The following is a 13,799-nucleotide window of genomic DNA, read 5'->3' on the forward strand; positions in this document are numbered from 1 at the left end:
CTCAGGGTCATTCCCTGGTTGATTACATGGTCCACTAATGTAGCTCTGATGTCATCAGTAATTCTATTTCTTACTCTTCTTACCCTCCCTCTTCCCCCTCCTCGTCTTCCTCTTGCTCCTCCTTGTCCTCTTCCTCTAACTTCACTTCCTTGTCCTTGTCGTCCTCTTTGTCCTACTTCTTCACCTCCACGTCCTCTTCCTCGGCCTCCTCTAATTCTCACTCTTCTCACTCTTCCTGCTCCCTCCATTGTACTCCACACGGACAGCTTACCTGTAGCTTATTTTTAGTGCTTAGGCTGATTAATTATCTAAAACAGTTTTCACATGTGAAAGTGTGCCAGACAGTTGGCAAAATAGTGTAAATAATATCCATAAATGTGTACAGTTTTGTTAGGAGTGTGTTGATCATTTGGAAATTGAGTGTAAAGCAGTGAGTTGTGTTTACAGTTCTACAAAAAGAGTGCTGTGCAGTGGATTGTAGCTACAGGTTTGCAAAGTGTGTGTTACAAAATGGCAAACTGAGTGCAAAGCAGTGTTTGTGCTTTTAGTTTTGCAAACTCAGTGAGTGGTTTTGGTATAAGTATTAATAGTTTTTGAAATTGTGCTATAAGAATCACAGTTAGGGTTTAAGCATTCAGAAAAAACTGTAGTAGTGTAGTAAATGAAAATCAAGGAATTCAGCCATCAGCTGAATAAAACTGAAGGGAATTTACTAGATGTTTTGCATATGGCTAAGACTATTCCAGGGCTGGATTTTGTTTTGTTATTGAACCCATTAATCAAGTTAAGCCTTCCTTCCTGTCTAGTCCTGACAGTTTGGTTCGTTGGTTAAAAAGAGCAACAAGTTATTAGCCAGTGGTTATCTTTTCGGTCGGGTGGGAGAAACAGAAATAAGTTGACAAGAAAATATTACCATGTCATGACCTTTTAAGTTAGTCTGACAAACTTCTTGGAAAACGGTCACATATTTAAACATCCAGCAATTATTTAGTCACGTCAGCGGCCACCTGACATGGCTTTAGCCCAGCTTTCATTTTTCCCCCGAGCTCTCTTTTTTGGTCTGTGCCAACTCCTGAGTGAAATAGCTGGCTCTTTAGTTTCTGAATGCTACACTGTGTTCACCACTTTGTTACTGTCTGTGTCTGCTTGCCACTTAGTCCTGGACAGGTAGTCTACAGTGGGGTGTTTTTGTTTTTTTGATGAAAATAGCACCTTGCTATGGTCCCAAATTACCTTACAAGAGAAGTGAGAGCCAAACAGAGCCGTACGGTGGCTGTCTGGACAGCTAAACAACAAGCTAAAACTGTTTAGGGAGCTCAGTAAAGCTGAGTGGGAGTGTCAGGTTTGTGTGTTAACTCTCTGGGTTCAACAAATCTGACCCCGTTAACACCAACACTGGTTTTATATTGTCACGTGATACATCATTATAAAAATTAGAGCTTCTTTAAGCAGGTTCAATGACTGAATTAAGGAACCCTGGCATTGATCTCGGTGCTCATTAGTCATTTGTTGGATCCGTCTACACAGAAAACCTTTCAGTACCTGGCAGCTTTGAACTGACTAATCTTAAAGCAAACGTCTGTTAGTCTCTGCTGAGGTTTAGACAAAGGTACTTTGGTTTAAGAGAAGTGTTAATGCAGTATTCATGAAGCATATTTCATAGGAAATAATTCTATGTTTTGCAGTTGGTTTCAAAAGGAGTGCTTGGAGCATGAATCATCATCATTATTAATTCACAAGAAGCCTTCTAAAAGAAAACAATTGTTTGAGATCCACTCAGCAGTCTTCTCAAAGTACCTACTTCATAGACAAAAGGCCTGTGAAGAACTGTTGACCTTTGAAAGTCTTCTCTGATCAGCAGAAAGTAAAAGACCAAGGATCTTTGGACTGCTTTGCATTGATGTGTATTCTGTGAGTTTCTACATGAACATTTCTTTTGTGTGTGTGTGTGTGTGTGTGTGTGTGTGTGTGTGTGTGTGTGTGTGCTATTGAAGTCAACTCTGTGTTCTCTCCCTGGTGCTTCCTGGGCCTCAGCCAAAGCCAGGGCTCTGTAATACAAGATAAAGCTCGTCTGTTACCAAGACAGGAGGAAATGGAGCTTGGCTCTTTGGAGAAGGCCACTCACAACTGTATTTACATCATCTTGGAGAAGCGCTCGGCCACACTAAACCCGCGTGTGTGCTCATCAGTGAAGTGTCGTGTCTGCACACAGAGAGCCGTGGTTTGTTTAGAGAGCTCTCCCTATAGGCATAAACAAAAAAAAGAGGGTCTGCCTTTTAATTGCAGAGGTAATTTATCGCCTGACTTGCTAATTAAATTGCATCTTCAACCAGCCAGCCTAACACGTAACTGCACAAAGCCTTGAGCGAGGCGTGGAGTGAAAGATTTTGCTGCAGGCAAGAGGAGACGGGGGAAAGAAAGAAGAGGGGATGATGCGAAGAAAGGTTGAGAAAGAGACAAAAGTGAGCCTGGTAGTGAGGTCAAAGAGATGGAGAGGGAAAAGAGAAAGAGATTAAAGCAGGGAAGAAACACATGCCCAGCCACACAGTGTTACTGATCCCACCCCCGTTGTAATGCCACAAGTTACAGAAGTCGAGTGTTCTCATGCACATGTAACATCCAATTAGTTTAACTGAAGTCATGTTCTCTGAAAAGAACTGAAACTGACTTTAGGTCAGACATTTCTGTGTGCATCTTTTATTTTTCTGATTTTAAGGTTTGTGTGCTCAAGTGCCTTGCAAAGACTATGCATTTTTTGGCAACACTTTATGACACAGCCGACAGCTAAGGACACAATTCACCTACAATAAAATGTAATTTATTTAAAATTATTATTTAATTATATTTACATATAAATACTCCATGGTAGGCATAGTAGAATAAGGGGTTAACAACCCAGACTTTTACAGGAAACAAAGAAATATTTACACTTTAAGTGAATTTAAGTAGTCTGTAAGTCATTTTAAGTAGTGCACGTAGTAGCACTAGTAGTAACTAAGTGTTGCATAACATCAGATATTTTAAAAGAAATTAGAGAAATTAAGTCATTTTAAGTACTATAAAAATCATTTTAATTGCTGCATAATTTCATGGTCATTTTTGCATGGTAAGTACACAGTGTGGGCTATATTGTGCAGTAGCTTAACTTTGGCTACGTCATTTTAAGGTCACTTATGCCTGGGCATTTTGATGGTATTTATCGTACTTGTTATTAATCTCTGTCTCTCTTCCACAGCATGTCTTTTATCCTGTCTTCCTTCTTTCACCCTAACCGGTGGCGGCAGATGGCCGCCCCTCCCTGAGCCTGGTTCTGCTGTTAAAAAGTTTTTCCTTCCCACTGTCGCCGAAATGAATCTTTGGTAAAATTAAAAAAAATTGGGCACTTGAATAATAAAACATCCAACATGTACATCAAAAAAAAAAAAAAAAAAGATGTGTGAAAGATCCACACCAGACCCAACTACATTTCAATGCTTTTCAGCACACTTTGTTTGGTTGCTGTTCTCACACTCACGGCTGCAGCTTTTAAGCTCGCAGTCACACACACTAACAGGAACAACTACAGCAGGTCCCAGTACAGACTTTAAGCCGGCGAGGCGTGATTGCGGATGCCCCTCAGGTGGTTCTGCCTCCCCTGCAGCGGCACCGCAGACCACACCCCGCCACAAGATGCAAAAAGGCAAGATTAATCCACCTGATTACTTCATATGTGTCACACCCCAAAAAGTATACTTACAAAGTATGATGGGGAAATGTTGTTTGTTCTTCTCCAAAATTATATGCACATGCTTATTACTTACAATACTTAAATTTACTTACGGCTTGATTATTTCTTTGTTTCCTGTAAACATTTGACTTGTCACCCCCGTATGCTAGTATTCTAGCTTACTTTGAGTATTAATATGTAAATATAATTACATTATAATCTCAAATAAAATACATTTAAATTCCTTAGAGGAATTGCATTCCTAGTTTGAGTGCCTAGTTGCTCCTATTATTGTTATGACATTATAATCATGAAATGAAGCATGAGGAATCCCTTACAGTAACTATAGACTCTATAAATATAAATAGTCAGCATGATGCAAACTGGTGTTTGCCACAACCATCACTACAGTTTTGGCTGCCATCTTTTCTTTTTCTTTTTTTCATTTTGATGAGCAGGTGGAGTGCTAATGCTAAGTTAGCAGCTATGCTGCAGACTGCAATCATAAATTCTATAGGTTCAACACAACCATGCTAATCAGTGCAAACTATTAGAGTAAGAAAATACTTCTACAAACGTTTGCAACTTGATTTAATGGAGTGGCATGACAGGAATCAGCTACCAGCTATACAACTGTGTCTGCATACCACTGTCAGTCTAACTTGAAAAAATCACCCACCATACTGTTGTTAAGAAAGGCTAAAATCATTTTTGTACCAGGCCTTTAACATGCTTTTCAGTACTGCTAAGCTGGGCTTTTTAACATGGGAATCTTTGGAGCCAGCCTTAAGTGGCCCTGCCAGGAAACTACAGTTTCTGGCTCTTTGCACTGGCTTCATTTTTGTTTTTCAGGACTGGAAGCTAGCACTTGTCATTCACACACAAAGACTCATTACCTGATTCTGCAGCTTTTTAAACAGCCACATTTTATCCCACATTAAGGTGCCGTTTCAAACACACATTATTGTTATCTTGCGCATCACGATCCCCAAACGGACGAACTGTGCATTCATCCATGCAGACCTGATTCCATGTCAGTGCACTGGATGTACATCAAACACTGTCACAGGCATCTCAGCAGGAGTGTGTTTAGCCACATCAGGTGCTAAGAAGACCTGTGTTCCATGTCCATCGTGTACATTAAAGGATGTGATGAATATGTGCAGCTGATCCCAAAAGACTCCAGTATGTTATGTCTGTGCTGTTTGAGTACAAATGCCTGTAACACAGCAAAGTGCAGACACATGTATGACAAAAGTACACAGCTGCTGACCTTCCGCATCACGACCTGTCCATCACTGTCACACAAGGGAGGGAAGTGAGTGGGGGCCACACATTTTGGAACAGCTGTGTCAATAAAAACTGAACTATGAGAGTTCAGATTATGCAGCGAATGCAGAATGGTACACATAGCAACGCTCTATGAATGTAATCATGTCTTTGATCCAATGTGACACCCATGACTGGAAACTGTCACAGTCACAATACGCAGCTTGGTGCTGAACATATGGACAAAAAAACCTGTTTCTCTAAGAATGTTACGCATTTATTGAACTAACACGTTTCATGCGAGTCCTTTTCAAAGGTCTCCCATATAATTAAGCTGAAAAACAATAATCAAAGGTAATGCGCTGGCTGAATTTTAGTAGCGGTGCAGCCTGCGTTCTTTTTTTAATGAAATGAATAAAACAAAGCACGGTGACGTGTCTTTTGCCAGTTCTTCGTTTCGTGTACATTGTGTTCCAGGCAGAAGGGAAAAAAAATAAACGGTACCTCACCACCAAGCTTTTCTCTCTCTCGTACAAGATTGAAAAGCACTTCACCGTTACATGTCAGTCAGGGGAGCAGCAGTGTTCTTGTTGTAATTAAAGGCTAAGACTCTTGTTTGAATATAGTGCCTTTCACATTAACACTGCAAAAGCTTACTTGTAAAGAACGGCATGCCCTCTTTCAAAATGACAATCATACACTTGGCTTTTCACACCTTCTTTTATGTTTAAATGAAGATTTTGGGCGTTTTTTTCACATCTTGCACGAGAGGTTGTGCATCTAAGTAAAGAGCATTGTATTCTTTTGTGCATAACATCCTTTTCTTCCTAATCCAATGAGCAGCAATGCATTTAATGTTGCACGTGCCCTGTGAACAGGGCTGTGAAAAAGGCAAAAGACCCCCCCCCCCCCCCAAGGTCTCTACAGTATGTGTGAGAGCAAAATGCATTCATCAGTGTTCATTCAATAACATTTTTTTTACTTATTGATTTTCTTTTGTCCATTATCTGCCAGGTGGCGCAATGAAAATGATAAACGCGACATGGCCGGGGAGAAGCATTGTGTATGAATTTAGATAAGACATTTAAAACTCGCAGCAGAAGCGTCATACATCAAGTTATTATCCACTGTCACCTCTTCTCCCCTCTTTAGCTCTTTACAAAGGGCAGTCTAGTCGCTTTGAAGCCATCATTTGAATTCTGGGTTGCTTCGCAGCAAAGGTCTTATCTGGCTTATTTCGTTTGCTTCTGTGTATTTCTATGAAATGCGTGGTGCTTGGAATGCACGCGATTAAGTGAGCTGGAATAAATTTCTTACAAGTAAAGTGCAGAGATCATCTTGGTGTTAATCATCAAGGCGTGATAATTTGACATGTGTGCGTTTCAAATTTGCACGCAGATGGTTTTTACAAGATAGGTTCTGTTTATATTTCATTTATTGTGATAAAAAAAAGCCAATTAAATTCTCTCCAAGAAGCTCTTTTCCCCTTCCTTTCTCGGAAATGCGCTGAAGTATTGTACTGTAGCTCTTCTTATGTAGTATCTCGGCTGAACTTGTGCACTTGTTTGAAATGCAAATTGATTGCAGTGGTGATTTGCAGGGCAGCAGATTCAAATTTCAATTTTAAGAAGTGTTCTGAGCATTCAAAAGAAGATGCTACAATGCTAAATCATAATAAAAATGTGTGTTTCTATCGTTCTATCGGGAATATCATCATAACGTCAGGTAGGTGTACAGTTAAGAAAGAGATTGGTGGAGTCCAGTGTAAGACTTATATTTAAGTCGAAAGTGAAGGGTTTTTTAAACTGCATGGACTTCTAGCTTCTTCCTTTTAAGCGGTATCCTCAAAACAGCTGAAAGATCTTATTATAAAAGAGAAAATGTAGAAGAGGTCAAAGTATAAGCTGACCTGTTGCTAAAAAAGCTGTTTTTTAACGTAATAGTTTCACACTTTAAGGAATAAAAAAAATCTTGTGTGCTGAGTACAGAGGGTTAGTATAGCAAATGCTAACCTCACAGTCTCAAAGGTTTAAAAAAAAAGGTCTGTCTGTCTAAAACTTACTGGTTCACATCTTTTTTTTTAAAGACAAGAAAATGATTATTTATGGCTTAAGGTTAGAATTTATAAGCTGGAACTTTCTTCATAAACAGGCTAAATGGGTCCACGGGGTACTTCTGTGAAGTGTCTCCACTGGACTAAGCTAATCACTGTCAGTTTCAGTTGACACATGGCCATGAAAGTGGCATCTCACTTTTGGAAAGAAAATAAATAAGCATCCCAAAAATGTTGAGTTCTTCCTATGAGAGCGACTGCCCACCACTCTATGAAAGCATACTACTGTGAAGTCCATCATTTGTATCCTTTTAATAACCTTCCTGGCTCAGGTAAAATGAGCATTCCTGTAAAATGTTTTCAGAAGTTGTGAAAATAGTTCCAAGTGGAGAAAGTCAACTTTTTCTACCTTCTCTTCACAAAGGCCAGGAAATACATCCTGAAAGAGGAACAAACACATTCTGATGAAGAGGGGTCTGGGGATGATGATAATGACAGTTTGGAGATACCTTTGTGATCATGATTGGTGCTCATGATTGCATATGGATTTAGGCCTTTTTTCAGGTAGTTTCCCTGATTAGCTTAACGAGGGGGGAGGGAGGGAGGTGCTAATCACTGATCACCCGGTGCACCCGTTCGGCTGCTATGAAATCCTGCCCAGCTCGCCAGCAGTGAAAGCGATAAGAAACCTCCCCATGCTCTGTTCTCAGAGTGAGGTCAACACGGGCCCACTCCCTTCCATATAAGCCATTCTTATTTTCAACATTATACCACTTTGATTCTTCAGGATAGCTACCTAAGACTAATTAGACGGTTGCATAGCAACAGGACGATGCAACAGCCCCAATGTCCTTTGAGCACTTGGTTTCTTTTATATTAGCGATGCTCGCAGCTGTGCTTTGTGTTTGTGCATAAGAGGCAAGTGGCACTTGAGCTGCCCAATATCCTGCCACACTCGCCATCACGCTGAAGCATAACCAGTTATGCTGATGAGGTCATTAACTAAGCTAATGAATGCATTACTTAGCATATGTTGGCACACTTGTTTTCAAACAACACACGGCAGCATCAATATTAACTGCATATCTTAAAGCGTGAAGGCATGAAGGAACCACAGCACATTTATTCTCATTAATATCCAAATGTATGCAGCAAGTGGCTGAAAAATCGAAGCCAATTATCTGCCCGATGGGGCCGGCTGTGGTGCAGGGATCAACGTTATTCCGCGTGCTGTTTGTGTCCGTGTTTAAATCAATGCGCCACTCGCGCGTCTACATGTAGACACACTTGACGGCACTGTGACTACACAGTGTTATCAGTGTGTAATGCTGGGTAACTTGCTGGGTTCCTTCATTTTATTATTCATTACCATTAAACATTAGGAAGCAAAATGCTTTTTTTTTTTTCAGTTTGGATGCTGTTTTTTATTATTTCATTTAAGGCTGATTCAAAATAGAGATAAACCAAAGGAATTACACATTCTCTCCAGCATACAGGCAGATGTCTTTTAATAGTACAGTATCTCACGGTTTAGCGAGGACTTGTGTACTGGGGAAATTGCCATATGGGTTAAGTACACTGGTTACACTCATTGCAGATTAATGTGCTTTAGAATTGCGGCTATTTCTGGTCTTGCTGTTTAGTCATACATACATTTTTAGATGTTTGATCCATGGAGTTACCAGCTTGGCCAGTTATTTTCACATCACTGGCACATCATGTGTCACTACCATCCTTGACATCCTGAGGGTTAAGAGGGGCTTTGTTCATGCAATGTGGGCGCCACAGCGTTGTCACTTTCCAGGCCGGCTGGGAAGAACATATGACCGGCACACAGATGGGCCAGTGGCTGCCGGAAACCATTCCTTTGCTTGAAATGTCTCAGGCTGGGACCAGATGATTCGGCATGGCATGACAAGTGAATAACAGCGCAGGGGACAGCTGTGATGTTGTGCCCCGAGGCCTGCTGGGATCTGAAGAGTCTTCACTTGAGAACTGATTGAACCTAGCTTGCCATTTCACAAGCATTGTTTGCTGTGCCGCTGCCCACGATGCAGTGGCCGCAGATGTTTAATTATTTGAAAAAAGAAAGAAAAAAGAAAAGAAATGAAAGAAATGGCGAAAATAACACAACAATGAAGCAGACACTGCTTGGAGCCAAACAGTCAGAAAGCAACACTTTTGTGTTCCAAGTCAGCCAATTAGTGACAAACACGATTCTACATAGCAAGGCTGCCTCTTATAAAATTCATGACTGTTAGAGACCTAGAATACAAAATATCTGCTGGTAGAGTTTCCATTTTTATTGCCGGATGCTTATGCCAGCCTCGCCAATATCAGGTTCTTTTTGTGTGCCCCAAGGGCGTAGATTTGGCATGGACGAAAGGGACATGTCCCCACCAATATCCAGCGATTGTTGAATTGTCCCCACCAATAATTTGATCTCTTCGAGTAAAGAAAAACAAACCCGATAGAAAGAAAAAAACGATCTGCACCCAGCGGAGCACAAAGAGTTAAGTTACGTTCTCTACTGAAGTCCTACGTCATGTGACAAATATGGCCAATGTGATTGGCTGTGCCTTTCAGGGAGCTCTGTTTAGTTTTAGCAGCGGCAAGCCTGCGTTGGGAAGACCTGCAAGGAGGAGAGGAGGATGGCAGCAAAAAGGAAGAACCTGGATATAAGAAAGTATTTTTCAAAGAAACCTATATTTGACAAAGAATCTGAATTGACATGTCTCACTTTTTATATGGCACGAATCAATGTGTTATTTTATCAGGTGGCAATATGTACTAGTGCAGTCAGAGGGGAAGAGCCAGGGCCAAAGGTGAGGCACATCAAGCACAGAATAATAATTTTAATCTGAGAATAAAATGCAGGTACTGAGGCTGAAAGAAGCTTCAGTGCTCTCAGAAGACTAAAAACATGGCTAAGGTTAACAATGACTCAAATGAGATTAAACAATGCTGCTGTGTGCCATGTCCACCAGGAGAGACTTCAGATAGTGGACATTGAGTTGTTGTGTGGGGCACCAGTAGTCCATGTCTGTTGCTGTAACAGTAGTTTATGTTTAGAATAAAAAATCTCAGCTCACTGACTTGATCGGGGCAACAGTGCACCTAAAATGTTGCATAATTTTGCTGAGAGATCTTTTACTTTGTGGTAATCTTAGATGAGTAGTTTTATGGACATAAACCAGCAGGTCATTCAGTGTTCCATTAGTGCCAAAATATAACAGATGTTGGTGTACTATAACTGAACTAATGTTGTTAAAGTGATATTCTTTTATTGTCGTGACTCTATTTGAAACTATTTTTATTTTTGTATGATACCTGATTTATATGGTATATGGCTGAAGTAAACTAAACCTAAAATACTTAGTCAGTCATTTGTTTAATAGTAATTTAACATTATATAATTCACATATAAAACTATAAATTGTAATTTTAAATGGTTAAAAAATGTAGAATAGCATATGTAGGCAAGTATATTTCTCATTTTTTTTTATTATCAAGAAGCAAAGACAAAAAGGGAAAAAAAAAAAGCAGAAACGGGGCAGGGTTCGGTGGTTGAATCCTCCATCCCCACCAATGCCAAAACCAAATCTACACCTTTGGTGTGCCCGTTGTCATTATTATTTTAAATCCCAGAGTGGAGAGAAAAAAATACAGCCTCATATCGTAAACAACTTTTCTGGCCGTGTTGCATCGACCACTTTAGTGTAGCTTGTCAAAGTTTGGTTTGAGATGCATGGACTTTGAGTTTTTGCACTAGTGTTCAATATTTTCCTGCAGTGAAAAATTCCACTGCAGAAAAACCCAAAAATGTCAATTTTGCCACAGGCAGAAGACTCTGAATGAGATGTATCCACAAGACACTTGACTTAGGGCTGTTACTCCCCTTTTTACCTGCCAGGACAAGCTCACTTTCTCAGTGTAACTGCTGCTACAGCACCTCTATGGGTACCAACAGGATAACCAACAGCTACACTAGAAATCAAGGCAGCTCTGTTTAATATAAAAACTTCTTTTTGAAATAATACCAGCAAATAGATTCTAAATGTCATAGTGTTTAAATGTTAGAGATCTCATATTGCCTGGAATTTGAAATTGTGATTGTGTGAACAAGATATTGTAAAATAAATACATAAATAAATAAAGACTCTCTTTTCTAAACTCTAACGGGTGGCTTGATGCACCCAAATCTGTGCCAAAGAACTGGGTTGGATTACCTCAGGATAATTGCAGTGAGATTACAATCAAAGTTTTAATTAGACTGCAGCTACAGTTGGTTTACTCCTGCCTGGGTGTCGATTTACGATCTGTTAATTAAGAATTAGCGCATTAGCCTTCCCTGTCTCGCTCTCCCTCTCGGAAGCACACGCTTTTATCTTGCATCTTAGCGAAGGTTTTAGTTCTGTTTCTCACACCAAAACTGTTTGAACACCCCACATTAACCCACAGAGAGAGTTGTGATTTTATCTACACCTACGTGGATGTGTACTCAAATCCATCATTAGTTACAAAGAAGAAACACAACCTTGTTATGCTTTTCAAAGGTATTTTTAATCATCTTGAACAGGTATTTTTACATGATCTATACAGTAATTATATCAGCAGTTGGTGTAATGTAATAACTTTACATGTAACTTTTTTCAACTCTAAGACTCAAAAGTCAAAGTCACAACACCATTAAACCTGAATAAACCCTCTAAATTTTGGAATCAGATAAAATTACTGTCATGTTCCCAGTTCTACTCCAGTCCTGCCTGAATATATATTAATTAACTGAGTTGAGATTAAGAGTAAAGCTGATATTGTTGGACATTTTAATGAACAGCTAGTTCTGTTTTTAATGTCATCTAGCCTTTTCAAAGAACCTTTTTCTCTTTAGACCTGTTTTGACTGTGGTGACTTGCAAAGCTTTGAAATCCACTGATCCAAAAAGGGTTATCTAGACCTGACAGTCTAAATACTTACCTTTTCAAGCATGCAGCTGATTTTATTATTGAGCCTGTTACGGCTGTTTTTAATCTGAATCCCTAGAATAATATGATCCCTAATACCTGGAAAGCAGCCTGTGTTTGCCCCTTATTAAAATTTGGGGGGGCTCGCGGATTTAAACAATTATCCCCCTGCATCCACACTTTCAATGTGGATCCAACTCTCAGTTGAAAGAGTGCTTGGTTGACAATAAGACTGTAGGTGAAACCCAGTCTGGCTTTAGACTAGGTCATAGTACCGTAACAACAAATAGGTCGGTGAGAAATTATATTAACATCATTAATTCCTTGGACAGGAAGCATCTGTGCCGCCTCAGTTGCTAATCTATCAAAGGCATTTGATTCTGTAGACCAAGCTGTTGTTAGGCTCATGTTGCTTTCAGTGACGGGGCTATTGCACGGCTCAGGAGCTGCTTGAACCAGCCATCTGTATTAACACTATGTATATACAGATGGACACGTGTCAAAAATTTATAAGGAATCCCCTAAAGTTCAGTTTTAGTTTGTTTTGATAATGGCTCTGTTTAATTTTCTGTTTTTTATTAATAACATTGGGAAGCTAAAGTGGAACTTTATGCAGGTGACACAATACTTTACTCAGCTGGCTTCAGCCTGGATCAGATGGTAAACGGACTGATTCTTATATAGCGCTTTTCTATTCTCTTGGAGTGCTCAAAGCGCTCTATACAATATGTCACATTCACCCAGTCACACAAGCACTTTCTTCTAAACTACATTCATACTTCGATGGATGAATCGGAGAGCAACGTGGGGTTAATATCTTGATAGTATCCTTCAGAACAAGGATAAAGCAAGGATACTTGACATCCAGGAGTCAGGAAACCACTAACCTTCCGATCAGTAGGTGACCTGTTCTACCTCATGAGCTACAGCCACCCACAGTTATCATTGCATCATTGCATAATGCTGCTTTCCAGAAAGCACGTCCAGATCTCCTACAAAATGTTTGTTTTTATTTGCTAGGGATAGACTTTATTGAAAGAGTATCAACCAAAAAATATTTAAGTGGTTATGCACCTAGTAAGAGAGCACCTAGTGCATTCTTAAATTCTCTTGATTATGCTCACCTTTACCTTTCACATATTTACATACATGCTGCCTTCTCTGCACTTTACATTTCATAATAATATCATTTTATAATCTGGTTTCTTGTCCCTCATTAAGCTGTGCTGTTGTAAGGAGACAACAGCACTGGTATATTTGTACACCCTTTCTTATCTGTGTAAACGCCTAAAACAGCAGCTACTAATTTGCACTCCTCTGTAGGATTTCTTCTGAACTTGGTAGTGCAGACCTCTCTTTTTTTGAATGTGTTAGTCTCCTTTGAAGAGTTCAGAGCTACTATAAAGTCTTCTGCGTTTGAAGAGTGCAAGTGTTATTCATAAGCTGGACTCTATGTATTTATTCATTCTATTTTTATATTATGTTCCTGTTATGTTAACTTTGACCTGCTTTATTTCCTCTTATGTGTACTGAGTTATAATTCATTTATAATTTGTAATTTTGCAATGGTGCACCATCTTGGACAGGCCTCCCTTGCAAAAGAGAGAATAATCTTGAGGGATTTCCCAGTTAAATGAAAGGCTAAATAAAATAAATAACAGCGGTACTTGAATTAAAGTGGGTTGTCTTATAAATTACAAAAAGACTAAAGACGCCTAACTGAAACCCAAATCAGAAGAAAGATTTTCATCTCATCCATTAAATACTTTTAACAAGCTCTGGTTTGTAACTTGTTCACTTGTTTGAT

Source organism: Neolamprologus multifasciatus, chromosome 7 (assembly GCF_963576455.1).
Source record: "Neolamprologus multifasciatus chromosome 7, fNeoMul1.2, whole genome shotgun sequence".
Lineage (NCBI taxonomy): Eukaryota > Metazoa > Chordata > Actinopteri > Cichliformes > Cichlidae > Neolamprologus > Neolamprologus multifasciatus.